This window comes from Phocoena sinus, chromosome 1 (genome assembly GCF_008692025.1).
Source record: "Phocoena sinus isolate mPhoSin1 chromosome 1, mPhoSin1.pri, whole genome shotgun sequence".
Taxonomy (NCBI): Eukaryota; Metazoa; Chordata; class Mammalia; order Artiodactyla; family Phocoenidae; genus Phocoena; species Phocoena sinus.
This window is the reverse complement of record NC_045763.1, coordinates 90,202,166-90,219,438: the sequence shown is the minus strand read 5'-3', so window position 1 is coordinate 90,219,438 and position 17,273 is coordinate 90,202,166.

The following is a 17,273-nucleotide window of genomic DNA, read 5'->3' as shown; positions in this document are numbered from 1 at the left end:
GGGGTGTGTCATTGACAGTAAAGGCAGTTCATTCTACTCAACTCACCTCTCAAGCATCAGAAAGGCCCCCGGACCCACCAGGTGCGATATTTGGGAAACTGTTTCTACGTAACAGTGTTTCTGCATAATCATGGCAATTTTCATCTCATTTTCTTTATTTCAAATGCCCTTTTTCTAGTTAAAACAGTACATATTCATTCTAGCAATTTTGGCATATTCAGACCAGTATAAAGAAGAAATGAAAAGCCCCCAACCGCATTAACGATGGCTAAACATTTTTGTGTCTATTCCTCCTGACTTTTCTAGGCATATATTTTAAAAGCATGATTTGTTTGGTATTTCATTGGATGGGTAAACCATAGTTTATATAATCAATCATATTGCTATTCTGTTTGATAATTTCTTATTATTGTAACAACATTTGGGTAAGTGTCCTTGCCATGAACAGGTCTCTTTGAGCCTACCTATAATGATTTCTTTAAAATCAAGTCCAGCAAGTCTAATGCCTGGATCTATCTAGTCTTCGTATTTTTAGGGGTTTTAATACATATTGCTATATATAACCAAGAAACATTGCCATAGCTATAGTATTACCACATCTGAGAGCACCTGTTTCTCATCAGATTCCCAACATTGCGTATTATTTTAAATTTCCTTAATTTCTTTTGCCATGCACAAACGCTGCAGAATTTGGAAGGACTCTGGCTGTGTTAAGAGCTCCATGTTGAGAAGACTGAAAAAGCAGGCAATCAACTGTCAAATGAAAGATTCCAGGACAGTGTAAGCTTCAGGAATCCTGAAGTGCTTCCAGAAATTCTTTGCTCCCAGGCTTGAGTATAGGCAATGAATTGTTGGCTCTTTGCTGGTCCCAGGAAAAAAGAACTTGGAAGCAACAAAAAATGCTCACAATGGCTCCTCTGAAAAAGACCTAGGGCTTTGACCACAAAGTCAGGAGTGGATTAGTGAATGTGTGTGTGTATGTGCACACCTACGTGCACGTGTGGTGACAGTGGGGAGGGTAGGAGGTAGAGGGAGTGGGAAGGAAGGGTTTGGAGTGGAGGACAATGCTGTGATGGAAGAGGAAGACAGAGGTGCTAAATCTCATTGGTAGCTACGAGGACATAAATGGTGAGATCTGATCATCCTCCACCGCATGCTATTTCATAAGCCAGTTTTTATTTTTCTGCTAGTTTCCTCCAACTTTCTCTCTCTCTCCCCTTCCACCTCCTCTCCATTCATGAAGGCTCTCTCAATATAAAACCCAAATATTTTCAAAAATATACTTATTGTGGATGAAACGCAAAGAGCATTTGATTCATTGGAAACATGCACTGAGTCCTGGCTCCACTAAATTTCCTCATCTGCTGAGTGGGGTTGAAAGTACCTGCCCTAAAATTTCACTGGTTGTTTTTGGTTTCAAAGGGCACAACGTGTAGGAAGAACTTTACAGTATCAGGAAAATGAAAGAATTTTTTAAAAGCCATTACAAATAAAGAGCAGCTCAGCTGAGAGTGAGAAAAACTTGGTTGTGAATTAGTAGCTGTGTCAAAATTATACCTTAGCACATAAAAAGAAGTGAAAATAAATATGCAAGTACCGAAAACAATTTAAGGAACCCACTTTATTAGCTCTGGCTCAGAATGAAATATTTAAATGAAGTATTTAAACTAGAGATGACTCAAGGCTCTTTCTCTTTTCATATGTGAATATTTATTTTATTTAAAAAGAAAAAGGACAAAATTTTTGGTCAGAATACTTAAGTAGATTAAAAAAAATAAATCTGGGCTTCCCTGGTGGCGCAGTGGTTGAGAGTCCACCTGCCGATGCAGGGGACACGGGTTCGTGCCCCAGTCCGAGAAGGTCCCACATGCCACAGAGCAGCTAGGCCCGTGAGCCATGGCCGCTGAGCCTGCGCGTCCTGAGCCTGTGCTCTGCAACGGAAGAGGCCACAACAGTGAGAGGCCTGTGTACCACAGAATAAATAAATAAATAAATAAATAAATAAATAAATAAATAAATCTGAAGGAAGCAGCTTTAATTTACAGCAGTGGTTCTTCACTTGGGCTGATTTTCCTCCCAGGGGTCATTAGCAATGTCTGAAGACACATTTGGTTGTTACAAATGGGAGCAGTCTACTGGCATACAGGGAGGATGCTGCAGCACTGCCGCTCCCAATTAACTGTCCCAAAATGTCAATAGTGCTGAAGCTGAGAAAAAACGTGCATGACATATTATAGAATATTTGATTGTTAATTTACCTATATAACTAACACTTTATGACACTGCCAGTTGCATTCCTAAAGTTTTATCTTATATAACAGTGCCTATTGGAACAAAATTAAGTGGGGGGGGGGAACATGTTTATATTACTATTAAGACATCTGGTGCATAATTCTGTGACCCAAAATCTGATCAAGGAACCAGAAATTTCCCTGGTTAAGGTTTATTTCTGACTTTTTTTTTTCTGATCCACTTGCCTTTTTCTGTTTTCACATCTGAAGAAATAGACAATAGAGCTTCAGTTTCTGGGAAGGACCTATGAATAAACATATATTTCTGAAGAACTACAGAGCAATATTACATAATATAGTGTGTATTTTCATGACACATCTCTAGTTAGAGAAAGTCAGGATGGTTAAGTTAAAGTAAACTAAGTACAAATTTTCAAATAATCATATTTATGTATGGTCAAGTATTTTTGGTTTAAACAATAAACTTAATAAACAGCTAGTGAAGACAATTTATATAGGAAAGAATCCTGGAATGAGAGAATTAAGAGACGTTTTTCTTGTATCAGCTAGGCAATGAGTTCTGTAAGTTTATCTAGGTCTCAGTTTCCACATCTACAAAGGAGAGGGGTAAACTAAATGATTAGTAACTTTCTTTCCATTTGTAAAATTCTGTGACCCTAAATCAGTGTTGAATTGGTAGGTTTTAAAGGAGCCATGTTATACCTCCTGACAAGAAAAAAAATATTCCCTAGAGTTTAGCTCTGCTGGAGCTTACAACCTTCCCTACACCTTAAGCCTATCTTTCCAGGAATCCTTTCTCAAAGTGAAAACTAACTTAATAAACATCACTACCGTTGTACTGCTTTAGGACCAAAAGACATAATCATGATGATGGGATAAAAAAGAAGTTGATGATGTCATCGTTCAGTGTTAAACACTGACTAGAAGAGGTTATGATTTAAAAGATGTTTTACAGAAACGGACTCACAGACTTAGAGAATGAACTTATGGTTACCAGGGAGGGAAGGGTGAAGGAAAGGGATAGTTAGGGAGTTTGGGATTGACATGTACACATTGCTAAATTTAAAAAGGATAACCAACAAGGACCTACTGTATAGTACAGGGAACTCTGCTCAGTGTTATGTGGCAGCCTGGATGGGAGGGGAGTCTGGGGGAGAATGGATATATGTGTATGTATGGCTGAGTCACTTTGCTGTGTACCTGAAACTATCACAACATTGTTAATCAGCTATTCTCCAACATAAAAAAAATTTTTTTTAATTAAAAAATAAAAGATGTTTTACTTCTTAACCAAGCATCTGTTGCCACTGGCCTTTAGGAAGATCCCAAAAAAAGTTGCAACAGGCTAACAAACCACTTGAATCAAATTGAACTATGAATCAGAAATCATTAGGTAAAGCCACTAATTTGTTAAACCCAGAATGCAAATACAAGTTTTAAAGACTGAACTAAACTATTTGATTCTATTGAAATTTATAAAACATGATTTTAATGAATTTTCTATCTTACCAGCAGATGTCAGTGCAACCTAATTAACTGAGTAACACTTTTTTTTTTTTTAAAGCAGATTAAATACCTGCCAGTAAACTGAGTGAAAACAGTCTTAAAATAGCAGTTAAAAAATCTACTGTCAATGTGTTTGATTAAGAATATCTTCTTAAGTGGAGCTATAGAAAAAAATCAATCCTTCAGAAGTTATTAAGTTAAAATGGGCCCTTGCCTAGGTAAATCATATTACATAAGTTATAACACATTGTTATTATCGTCATAATTCATGTGACAATAGCATTTCTCAGTGACATATAAAAGACATGACCTTAATTAAGTACAAAATGCTAATCTGGGGTAAAGTGTAAGAATAACAGTGTTTTAAAAGCTCACACATCATAGACACTAGAGCCAAAGGAAACTCATTTGTCTCTGGGTGACATATTTACAGTCCCTGAAGAAACACAATAATTCCTAATGAATCCCTAAAATATCTAGAGTGTGATACCATCTGTCTTCTAGAATGTAGCCTTTGCTTGTAGCAAAAGTTGTTAATCTAATGGCAGTAACAGCAACGTCTATGATGTGGGGAATTTGTAACAGCCTACAACGTAGATACTTGTATCACCCACCTTTGAGGATTCAATAACTGATGTTCAGAGAGGTTAGGTAATTTGCCTAATAAAGAAAAGTTACGCAGAAAGTCAAAGTGACAGAACTCAGATGGTTCCAAGGCTATATTCTTTCCTTTATGCAATATTCTGCTCCTCTAAAACTGCTATTTCATGACCCTGTATTAAAGAGGCCTCTTGTTGCATTTTTTGGTCACACTTGGAGTTCAAGCTATATTTTGTACAAAAGATTTCTACAACAATGGTATGGGACACAACTAGAATTAGGCTAAAATAAAGAGATATGTGTAAAACCATTTTTAAAAAGCAAAAGCCAGTTTTTTAAATAAAATTAAATGTGCACTTACCATCTAACCTAGCAATTTCATGCCTGGACATTTACCCAAGAAATGTGAAAAAATATATATCCACACGAAGACATGCATAAAAAATGTTTATCAAAACTTTATTCATAATCATCAAAAACCGAAAACAACTCAAATTTCCATCATCTAGTTAAAGGATAAATATATTGTGGTTTATCCATGCAATAGAATACTACTCAGCAATAAATGGGAACCAACCACTGATATATGCAACACCATGGCAGAATATCAAATCATTAAGCCAAGTGAAAGAAGACAGACACAAGGCTACATACCATATGATTCCATGTGTATAACATTCTGGAAAAGGCAAAACCATAGAGACAAAACAAATCAGTGGGTGCCAAAACAAATCAGTGGCTCTTCCTACAAAAGAGCCTGAAGGAAATTTGGGGGATGATAAAAATATTCTAGATCTTGATTGTGGTGGTGTTAATGTGGCTATATACATTTATCAAAACTCATAAAACTACAAAGTTAAAATTGGTGACTTTTATTTTATGTAAATTTTACCTCAGTAAACCAGACTTTTTAAAAAATTGAAAGACATTGGACACAAAGTATTAATAATTCCATAAAAATTTATGAATTGTTGAGTCAAATAACAAGCGATAGAGAAGTTAACAGCCTGAATCTTGCCTTGGAATACTTAGCCTCGTCTGGGAATGTAGGAGAAACCAGGGTACTAGTGTTAGCTGGCCAACCCACTTGTGTGTGATCCTGAGTGAGAATTAATTTTCTCCAAATCTCAGTTAAGGCACTGTTAAAGAAATTGCATTAAATATCTAAATTATTTAAACCTTCTTGAACTTCTCAAGCCAAAAAAACAAAAACAAAAAAAAGGACCAGATTTACCATTCCAAAAAATCTCCCTCCTGCTGATTAAAGGTGATTAAAGGAAATATAATATATAATTCCTAGGTAGGAGAACAGTATTAATAACATCAGCTTTATTTACTCACCATTCCATTGGAGAGGGAAATTATATAATTTGGCCAGCAGGTGTCATGCACTCATCTATGAAAAACTGACAACTCTTTCTATCAAAATGCTTTCTTAATATTTGCCTAATATTTTTATCTGTAATGATTATGAACATTGTTTCTCTATATAAATGCTTAAAGGAAGGAGGATGTTTGAAATATTCAATCTTTTCCTCATTTTTTTTCTTAGTTCTAATCAAGGATGGTAATTAAATCTATATATCAAGATAGAAATCTCTCTTATTCCATTATGTTTAACGTTTCAAAGGTTTTTAGAAAACAGAGTAACAGCTTCATGAACATTACTTGCCTAGTTTCGGCAAACTCAGTCCTTTAATGGCATTCTGTTTATTCTCAATGTCACCTCTTGCATGAAGCCTTCCTCTGGTATCTCATATACCATAAAATGTTCTATGTTCTATGTAAAGCAGCCTCCACATTGTCTTATAACTGTTTATGTATGTCTGTCTCTCTTCTCTTTTGACCACTCCCCAAATTATAAATTCCTAGGAGGTACCAGGGCTGCATCTCCAAGTTGTAACATAGAACCTTGTGCTCAATAACGTTTGTTGATGGTAAGCAAATAAGTGAACGAATACTTGAATGGATTTTGCCATTTCCAGGCATGTGGTTTTTCAACAACCAGGTGAAAAGTGAAAGGACCAATATGCAGTCAGATCAATAGAAAAGCACATGGCTATTTTCCCTGGAGGAATGTTTAGGACAACTGTGGCTTATTGAAATAAGGGCAGCAGCATATAAAAACCAAAAATTGGGGATAATAGAGTAGTACATGGCTTATGTAATGGACTAGCAGGAAGTCCTAACTGCTTAGTACCAAAAATTCTTTGACATCTGGGGAAGCCTACAGATCCTTTCTTAGAAAAGTGTTTTTAAAGAACATAAAATAAAATACATAAGATTACAAAGAAAATTAATTACATATAAATACAGTTTTCAAAATAGGTTTAAACAATTTATTAAGATTTAGCAGTCAGTTTGATAACTACCATAATTTCATAAAAGCGATGAGTGTAAATGATGTTTTGAGAAATCTGTGACAACTGTAATACGATATGAAAATATATTTTTGACAGTCACAGCTATTCTTTTGCAGTTTTTACCTACATTCATAAAGTAGGCAAAGTTGATGAAAATGCTAAATTTCAGGCTAGTAAAATTAGAGCTGTAAGTTTTTTCTCCTTTCTAAATTCATAGACCCCTTAAATTCTATTCATGAACCACTTGACAGGGTCTATGGACCCAAGGTTGAGAACCTCTGGATAAAAGGGAAGTTGGCATAATGGAAGATAGGTAATTATACAGGAAGAGGGAGCAAAAGGAGTTTCCTTCTACAGGTAGTCTTCTCTCTCTCTTTTCCTTAAGAAAGCTCATATCATTCACTTCCTAGCCTCTCATCTGTTCTTTGCCTCATTACAGTAGTGTTTGTACCCCTGTCATTCCATGAAACCATCCTTTCCCAAGTCGTGTCTGCTGTCCAGGCAGGACATTAACCAATGAGTGTGTCTCGGTCCTTACCTTGTTTGATTTCTCTTTGGCTTTTGTACTGTTGACTACTCTCTTTTTAAAACTTCTTTCCTCCTTGGTCTCTTTCTTTTTCTTATATCTCTTTGGTTCCTTTTCAGCCTCCTATCCTATTTCCTCTTCTGCCTTTGGATGGGTCCCTGGAGTTCTACCCACCCTATACTTCTCTCTCACTCTGCATGCTTTCTCTGGATAGTCTCTCGTCAATCTAGTTTACGTCTCTAGCCCAAGACTCTTTCCTGATCTTAAGTCCCTATATTCAACTACCTATGCCACAATTCTTCTTAAATATGCCAGGGATCCCGCAAACTCAATATATCCCAAATTAAATTTATTCTCTTCCCCTCTCTGCTTCTTCTCTTATGTTCCCCATTTGGGTGAATGACACTACAATCCACAGCTTCCCGAATCAAAGGTCTGGAAGCTCTTTTTGATTTCGTCTTCTCCCTTATCTCCAGACATAAAAATATCAATAACTGCTGAATTTTCCAGAGTATCTATCTTTAAGATTGCTCAAGCTCATCACTTTTTCCCAGTTTTACTATTATTGCCTTAGACATTTTAATAGCTACCAACTATTCATTGTTTATGATGGATCAGGTACTCTGTCAAGTGTTTTACATAGCTGTTTTAGTTAATCCTCGTATCGCCCCTCAGGGTAAGAATGATTATGCCTAAAATTACAAATGAGGAAATAGAAGCAAAGGGAGAGGACGAACTTGCCCAAGGTCACAAGGCTTTTCAATGGCAGACCCAGGATCAGAGCATTGGTCTGTTGGACTCCAAAGCCATATGCCTTCTTGTTGCTCTTAGGGTCTTCATGATTGCCCTTCGAAACTCCATTATGGTATTGCCAAAGTTCTCTCTCTCAGAAGCAAATTTGATCACCTTATTCTGCTGCCTATACTGTTCAGTGTTCCCAAGACCCTTCCCCATAAAGCTCAAAATCCTCAGCTGGGTTCCAGGAGCTCACCCCGGCTTATGTCTCCAGCCTCTTCTCTTGTGGCCACCCAGCTTGCGCTCCACACTCAGATGTTTTTCTTCCCATGTAGGCGCACTTCACTCTTCCACCTCATAGTAATAGTTTGTTTAGGCAGCCATAACAAAGTACTGCAGACCGGGTGGCTTGAACAACAGAAATATATTTTATCACAGTTCCAGAGGCTAGAAGTCAGAGGTCAAGGTGTTGGCAGGGTTGTTTCTTCTGAAGCTTCTCTCCTTGGCTTGCAGATGGCCATCTTCTCACTGTGTTCTCACATGATCTTCCCTCTGCGCAAGTGCATCCCTGGTGTCTCTCTGAGTGTCCAAATTTTCTCTTCTTTCTTGCAAGGACATCAGTCAGATTGGATTAAGGCTTAACCAAGTGGCCTCATTTTAACTTGATTACCTCTTTAAAGGCCCTAACTCCAAATACAATCACATTCAGAGCTACTAGGGGTTAAGGTTTCACCATATGAATTTCAGGGAGGACACAATTCAGTCCATAACACCCACTCACAGAGCTAATTTTGACTCACCCCTTTCAACTCATTCTTTCATGCCACCCTCTCTGAAAAGTCTTCTCTGGCTGCCCCAGTTCTGAGTTAAAGGTCTTTGACATTAATACTATTACAGCCTTTGAGCTTCTTCCTGTTATAGCATTTACATTTTGTATTGCAATTACTTTTTTGCTTCTCTGACACCTCCATTGGACCAAGCTCCTTGAGGGCAGGAACTGTGACTCATTATTCATTTTTCTAGCCACAGCCCAAAACCCAGTACCTGGATCACATATGTATTTAATCAGCCAATTAGTCAGTTAACAATTTGTTAGTTAATATCTTCGGAAAGCTTATTTTGATCAGTCACTTTTCAAGAAATTAAGGACACAGTGGTGAACAAGACCAAAGAAAGTTCCTTCTCTCATGTAATTGACATTTTAGCAGGAAGTCAATAAATAGGTAAAAATAAATAGTATAATTTTGGTACTGATAAAGAAGATAAAGTGGAGTAATTTTGTGGAGAGCAGCTTTAGGGGACTTCTTTGGCTGGGGGGTTCAGGGAAAGTTGGAGGAGACATATGATATGTGGCTTGAATGATGAGATGTAACCAAAGTATGATCTATAAGAAGAGAGTTTCAAGTAGGAAATATCAAAGGCAAAGACCCTGAGATGGGAATTAACTTGGCACGTTTGAGGGACAATAAGAATGCCAGAGTGACTATAGGGCAGTGACTGATGGTGAGAGCAGAAGGAAATGATGTCAGGAGCTTGAGCTGATTTCTAAGTGCAAAGGAAGTCACTGAAATGTTTTAAACCAGGGCTGGAGATGATATGATTTATGTCCTTAATAATATCACTCTGGCTGCTGTGTGGGGTGTAGATTTTAGAAGGACAGTGGTGGAACTGGAAGACTAAAGAAGAGATTGATGTCAACTATAGACCAAAGGTCTCAGTGGGAGGTGATTTTGTACTCCCTAAACCCCCAGAGGACATCTGGCAATGTCTGGAGAGATTTTTGGTTTCTCACAACTGCGGAGTGGGAGTGCTACTGGCATGTAGTGGGTAGAGGCCAGGGATGCTGTTAAACAGCCTACAATGCACAGGACAGTCCCCATGACAAAGAATTTTGGAGGCAATATGTCAGTAGTGTCAAGGTTGAGAAACTCTGATTTAGAAATGGTGGTGGTTTGACCCAGGTGGTAGCAATGGAGGTTTTAAGAAGTACTTAGACTTAAGATATATTTGGAGGTAGGCAGTAAGCTGTACAGGATTTGTAGACAGATTGGATGTGGGCTCTTTAAGTTTGGGGCCTGAGCAATGAGGTGGATGTTGGTAATATTTACTGAGATGAAGAAGACTGGGGATTAGTTATTAGAGCATAGATGACATTTAAAGCCATAAGACTGGATGAAATCATTCAGGTGGGTAATATAGAGAAGAAAAGAGGGCCAGGCAGAGCCCTTGAACACTCCAGCATTGGAAGTCCTGTTAGAGGAAAAGTAGCCAACATATGAGACAAGAATGAGGTCTTTGGGAAGGCCAGAGAGGATGTGCTCCAAACTGAGGGGAGGGTCAGCTGAGGAGTAGCAATACTTCTTCCACTGGAAAAGGAGGGGAGGTAAAGTTCATGGATAGGTATATAGGCAGCTGAGTGGATTTGGTAGCGGGAAGAAGAATAGCTCCCATCTGACTGAATTTATCATCTTTATGAACTGAGGTCTGAGTGTGAGCATCAGCTGAGTGTGAGTGTGAATGTGTGTGTGGGGGCGCGGGGGAGAGAGAGAGATACTGGAGATTTGAGACGGGAGGATGTTATGAGACAGCTAACTTGCAGAGAGGGAGAGTGAAGTCACCATGGAAATGAGATAGAATTCTCAGATAGTGTTATGAGCCATCTGAGATTTGTAGTTACAAATTTAAAATGAGTCTAGTCAGTATAGCTTCTGGATTAAAATAATTAATAACTTTTATTGAATGAATAAAGTGTCATAGTAATAATAACATCAACATCTACAAGTTCTTGATCGTTTATAATGTAGCATGGATCAGCCTTTGCAGAATATTCATTTATTTATTTATTTATGGCTACATTGGGTCTTTGTTGCTGTGAGTGGGCTTTCTCTAGTTGCAGTGAGCGGGGGCTACTCTTCGTTGCAGTGTGCGGACTTCTCATTGCGGTGGCATTTCTTGTTGCGGAGCATGGGTTCTAGGCGAGCGGGCTTCAGTAGTTGTGACACGTGAGCTCAGTAGTTGTGGCTCATGGGCTCTAGAGCACAGGCTCAGTAGTTGTGGCGCATGGGCTTAGCTGCTCTGTGGCATGTGGGATCTTCCTGGACCAGGGCTTCAACCCGTGTCCCCTGCACTGGCAGGCGGATTCTTAACCACTGTGCCACCAGGGAAGTCCCAGATTACTCTTATTTAATACTCTCAAACAACCCTGTGAGATAGGCCATTTAATTTACTGATAAAGAAACTATAGCTCAGGGAGAATAAGTGATTTGTTCAAGGCCACACAGTATAAGAACAGGATTGAAAACTGGGTCCATCGACTCCAAAGCTCACATTCTTCACTAGTATTTTATATCCTACTCAGGCTATGGTTAATGAAAACCACTGCCCTGAGCAGGGCTTTGTAACTTCCCTACGTTTTGAGAAGGCCAAAGATGCTAGGAACTCAAAGAGGAAGGATGGGGCTAAATGGAGGTAGTGCTGAAAAAAATCACCTGATGTTCATTAAAAATGCATATAATTGATGCTCTAATTATAAACTCTGCTGTGATTTTTCTCTTTCAGGATTCTTCTTAAGGCTTACTTAAATCCAATTGCCCTGTTTATCCAAATGGGCTCAGGACAGCCTGTGGAGAGGGAACAAGAAACTGGAGAGGGAACAGGGCACAGGGTGTGATTTGCCCTCAGCCTCCAACCCCCCATGGGACAGTCTTGAGTTCTGAAAAGGGACTAAACTGACTTCTACCAAGGAAACATCCCATGTTCCCCCGTGCCTCCACCTTTGGTTGAAATGGAGACATGAGGGTTGAGAAAGAGGTTATCTGAAACCTCAAGAGATTCCCTGAAGAGAATGGAGATTTTCCTTTGTAATTTGACTCCTGCTGCACACCCGACTCACTACACATTCTTGGCAGTGATGTGGCTCCTGACATGACTGCAGTTAACAGATTAAATGCAAAATATGACAGGTCCTTTCAGTCAGAACCGCCAATGCAAAATGCCCCATTGTTTCCCTCATTTTAAAAAGCTGTCAACCATACTCTTTATTTCCCTCCCTCCAACAACTAAAATATTTTAGGGCCTGTGGTTTTCTTTTGTTTTTTGTCTTTTTCTGCAGTGGATGAAGAGGGGATGAGGACAGAACTGGACAGTTGCTAGATCTGATGAATTTGCATATAGCATTATTGATATAAATGTATATCCCATGAAAAGTTGGGTTTATTCTCTCTGTTTCAGTCATATTTACCTACCACTTGCCATTAACCATGCTAACGTTGCCCTATTATCAAAAAGTTGTTTCTAAAAAATAACATTTTTGACACTTTTGTTTAAATACTTATGAAAGATCAGTTAAAACTCAGCATTTATTTATTTTTTCTCTTAGCCTTGTTTCAAGCAATTGGTATATTTTGATCACATACTTTCTCACTTTATCAGTCATGATGAAACATGTCGGCTAGGACGGGGCACCCTACATGACACTAGGCGAGTTAACATCTCTCTTATACATGCACTAGGTTAAGCCCTGATGTATTTGGTTCTTCCTCTCCAGGAAAGAGTTTAAGCAATTATTTAGCATTCCACAAACATTGATTAATCACCTACTACCTAGCACCATGTTAGGTGCTTGAGATACAAAGAAGGGTAAGAAATGGTCCTTATTCTCAAGGAATGGAAAGAGACAAGTATATCAAGTGTTACAGAGAGTAAAATAGCTTCATCTGAAGGGTAGAGTGGAACAAAAGGAAGAAGCACACAACATACATAAGGTTCTGGCCTTTCTGTCCTAAGATGAAGCCACTGGCCATTTCTCACTCTGACCCCTCATGACCAACAGGGCTCTGGAGAGAGAATATCGGCTGGTACCATCAGCCACCAGAAGACCTGGGCTCTGGAGTCAGATAGACCTCGTTCACATTACATATCTATCACTGAGTAAGATGTGAACTTGGCAAGTTTTTTAACCTCATTGAACCCAAATTTCTTTATCCTCAAAATAAAGCTTATTGCAAGGGAGGCAATGTTGTGAAGTGCCTAAGAGGTGAAGGTTTGCAACTGGGCTGCCTGGATTCAATCAGGTGACCTTGGGCAAATTATTTAATCTCTCAGATTTGCAAGGAAAAGATTATCTTAATCTTCTGCAAACTCTTTCAGTTTCCTTCACTTGTAAAATGGGGACAATAATATCTTGTATCTCATTGGTTTTGGAGTGGATTAAATGATTAAAGAGCATAGAATAATAGTGCCTGGTACATTGTAACTGGTCAATAAATGTTAACTATCATTATTATTATTATTATATCCGCCTTATAGAGCAAGTTGAAAGTTAAATGAAATAATGTGTGCACAATAGCTAGCACAGTTCCTAACACCTAATAATCACTTACTAAATTCAACAAATGAAACTAAATGAACTAAATGCAGCATTCTCACTTTTGTTTCATCAAATCTCTGACCATGACCTTAACAGAGGGAGCTTTTAAAAAGTTAAATCAGTCATATCACAATTCTTCTCACAGCTCTCCAGTGGTTTCCTGGCTCACTCAAAATAAAAGGCAAAGTCCTCAGAGCAACCTACAAGTCCAAAAATAACCTGATCCCACCCTCCCTCCCTGACCTCATGGCCTACACCTCCATGCCTCACTCACCCTGCTGCAGCCACACAGGATCTGGGCTGTCCTTTGAACACACCAAGCAGACTCTTATCTCCGACCCTGGCTCTTTCCTCTCCCTGGAAGGCCCTTCTTCCTCCAGATACTGGCACAGCTGGCATCCCTTCTTTGCTCAGTTTATCTTACCAGTGAAGCTATCCTTCATCCTGCTGTTCCCTTACTCTGCTTTATATTTCTGCTTAGGACATTGGTATCTGCTATACCATATATTTTACCTGTCTATTTTATCTAGCTCTGTCTTCCTTCACTAGAAGGTAAAGTAACCTTAACTTTTATATAAAAAGTCTATACTTTGTTGAACATATCTGTTTAAATACTTATCAATGCTTATTTACAAAAACTGACTACAATCTGGGCCTTGAAACAAAGCTTGACAAATTTCCAACTGTTCTCACACAAAACATGTTCTCTAAACACAACTTAAAATTAAAAGTCAACAATAAAAGACAAGCAGAAAACTTCTTATATACTTGGAAAGGAGAAATTAAATTGTATAGTACAAATATTTATAACCAAAAATATTTAAAATATTACATATCGAAACGTGAGGGGACCAGCAAAAGGAGTTTTTAGAAAAAAGTATATAGCCTTCAATGCTTGTTTTAGAAAAGAATAAATGAGCTGTACATGTTACCTAAAAAATTAGAAAAACAGAAAAAAATTAAGAAAGAATAAGTTAAAAGCAAAATTAATGGTTTAGAAAATAGAAAATATAATAAATAGGATCTATAAAATCAAAAGTTGGTTCTTTGAAAAGACTATTAAGAGACAAACCACTAGCAAGATTGATAAAGAAAGGTAGAGATGGGGGGGACCTTGAAGATGGCGGAAGAGTAAGACGCGGAGATCACCTTCCTCCCCACCGATACACCAGAAATACATCTACACGTGGAACAACTCCTACAGAACAACTACTGAAGGCTGGCAGAAGACCTCAGACCTCCCAAAAGGCAAGAAACTCCCCACGTACCTGGGTAGGGCAAAAGAAAAAAAGAAAAAACAGAGACAAAAGAATAGGGACGGCACCTGCACCAGTGGGAGGGAGCTGTGAAGGAGGAAAGGTTTCCACACACTAGGAAGCCCCTTCGCGGGCGGAGACTGCGGGAGGCAGAGGGGGGAGCTTCGGAGCCGCGGAGGAGTGCACAGCAATAGGGGTGCGGAGGGTAAAACGGGGAGATTCCCGCACAGAGGATCAGTGCCGACCAGCACTCACCAGCCCGAGAGGCTTGTCTGCTCACCCGCCGGGGCGGGCGGGGCTGCGAGCTGAGGCTCGGGTTTCGGTTTCAGTCGGAGCGCAGGGAGAGGACTGGGGTTGGCGTCTTGAACATAGCCTGAAGGGGTTAGTGCACCACGGCAAGCTGGGAGGGAGTCCGGGGAAAAGTCTGCACCTGCCGAAGAGGCAAGAGACTTTTTCTTCCCTCTTTGTTTCCTGGTGCGCGAGGAGAGGGGTTTAAGGGCACTGCTTAAAGGAACTCCAGAGACGGGCGCGAGCCGGGGCTAAAAGCGTGAACCTCAGAGACGGGCGCGAGCCGCGGCTAAAAGCATGGACCCTAGGGACGGGCTGGAGACGCTAAGGCTGCTGCTGCCACCACCAAGAGGCCTGTGTGCGAGCACAGGTCACTATCCACACCCCTCTTCCACGAAGCCTGTGCAGCCCGCCACTGCCAGGTTCCCGGGATCCAGGGACAACTTCCCCGGGAGAACGCACGGCTGGCCTCAGGTTGGTGCAACGTCACGCCGGCCTCTGCCGCCACAGGCCCGCCCCGCACACAGTGCCCCTCCCTGCCCCCCGGCCTGAGTGCGCCAGAGCCCCCGAATCAGCGGCTCCTTTAACCCCGTCCTGTCTGAGCAAAAAACAGGCGCCCTTCAGAGACCTACATGCAGAGGCAGGGCCAAATCCAAAGCTGAGCCCCTGTGAGCTGTGAGAACAAAGAAGAGAAAGGGAAATCTCTCCCAGCAGCCTCAAAAGCAGCGGATTAAAGCTCCACAATCAACTTGATGTACCCTGCATCTGTGGAATACATGAATAGACAGCGAGTCATCCCAAATTGAGGAGGTGGGCTTCGAAAGCAAGATCTATGATTTTTTCCCCTTTTCCTCTTTTTGTGAATGTGTATGCTTCTGTATGAGATCTTGTCTGTATAGTTTTTGCTTCCACCATTTGTCCTAGGGTTCTATCCGTCCATGGTTTTATTTTTTAAATTTTTTTCTTAATAATTAATTTTAATAACTTTATTATACTTTACCTTTTTTCTTTCTTTCTTTCTTCCTTCCTTCCTTCCCTCCTTTTTTTCTTTCTTCATAATTCTACTAATTCACTCTACTTTTTCTCCCTTTTATTCTGAGCCGTGTGGATGAAAGGCTCTTGGTGCTCCAGCCAGGAGTCAGGGCTCTGCCTCTGAGGTAGGGGAGCCAACTTCAGAACACTGGTCAAAAAGAGACCTCCCAGCTCCACATAATATCAAACTGCAAAAATCTCCCAGAGACCTCCTTCTTAACACCAGCACCCAGCTTCACTCAACGACCAGCAAGCTACAGTGCTGGACAACCTATGCCAGACAACTAGCAAAACAGGAACACAACCCCACCCATTAGCAGAGAGGCTGCCTAAAATCATAATAAGGCCACAGACACCCCAAAACACACCACCAGACGTGAACCTGCCCACTAGAGAGACAAGGTCCAGCCTCATCCACCACAGCACAGGCACTAGTCCCCTCCACCAGGAAGCCTACATAACCCACTGAACAAACCTTAGCCACTGGAGACAGACATCACAAACAGTGGTAACTACAAACCTGCAGCCTGCAAAAAGGAGACCCCAAACACAGTAAGATAAGCAAAATGAAAAGACAGAAAAACACACAGCAGATAAAGGAGCAAGATAAAAATGCACCAGACCTAACAAATGAAGAGGAAATAGGCAGTCTACCTGAAAAAGAATTCAGAATAATGATAGTAAGGATGATCTGAAATCTTGGAAATAGAATGGACAAAATGCAAGAAACAGTTAACAAGGACCTAGAAGAAATAAAGATGAAACAAGCAACGATGAACAACACAATAAATGAAATTAAAAGTACTCTAGATAGGATCAATAGCAGAATAACTGAGGCAGAAGAACGGATAAGTGACCTGGAAGATAAAGTAGTGGAAATAACTACTGCAGAGCAGAATAAAGAAAAAAGAATGAAAAGAACTGAGGACAGTCTCAGAGACCTCTGGGACAACACTAAACGCGCCAACATTCGAATTATAGGGGTTCCAGAAGAAGAAGAGAAAAAGAAAGGGACCGAGAAAATATTTGAAGAGATTATAGTTGAAAACTTCCCTAATATGGGAAAGGAAATAGTTAATCAAGTCCAGGAAGCACAGAGAGTCCCATACAGGATAAATCCAAGGAAAAATACGCCAAGACACATATTAATCAAACTGTCAAAAATTAAATACAAAGAAAACATATTAAAAGCAGCAAGGGAAAAACAACAAATAACACACAAGGAAATCCCCATAAGGTTAACAGCTGATCTCTCAGCAGAAACCCTACAAGCCAGAAGGGAGTGGCAAGACATACTGAAAGTGATGAAGGAGAAAAACCTGCAACCAAGACTACTCTACCCAGCAA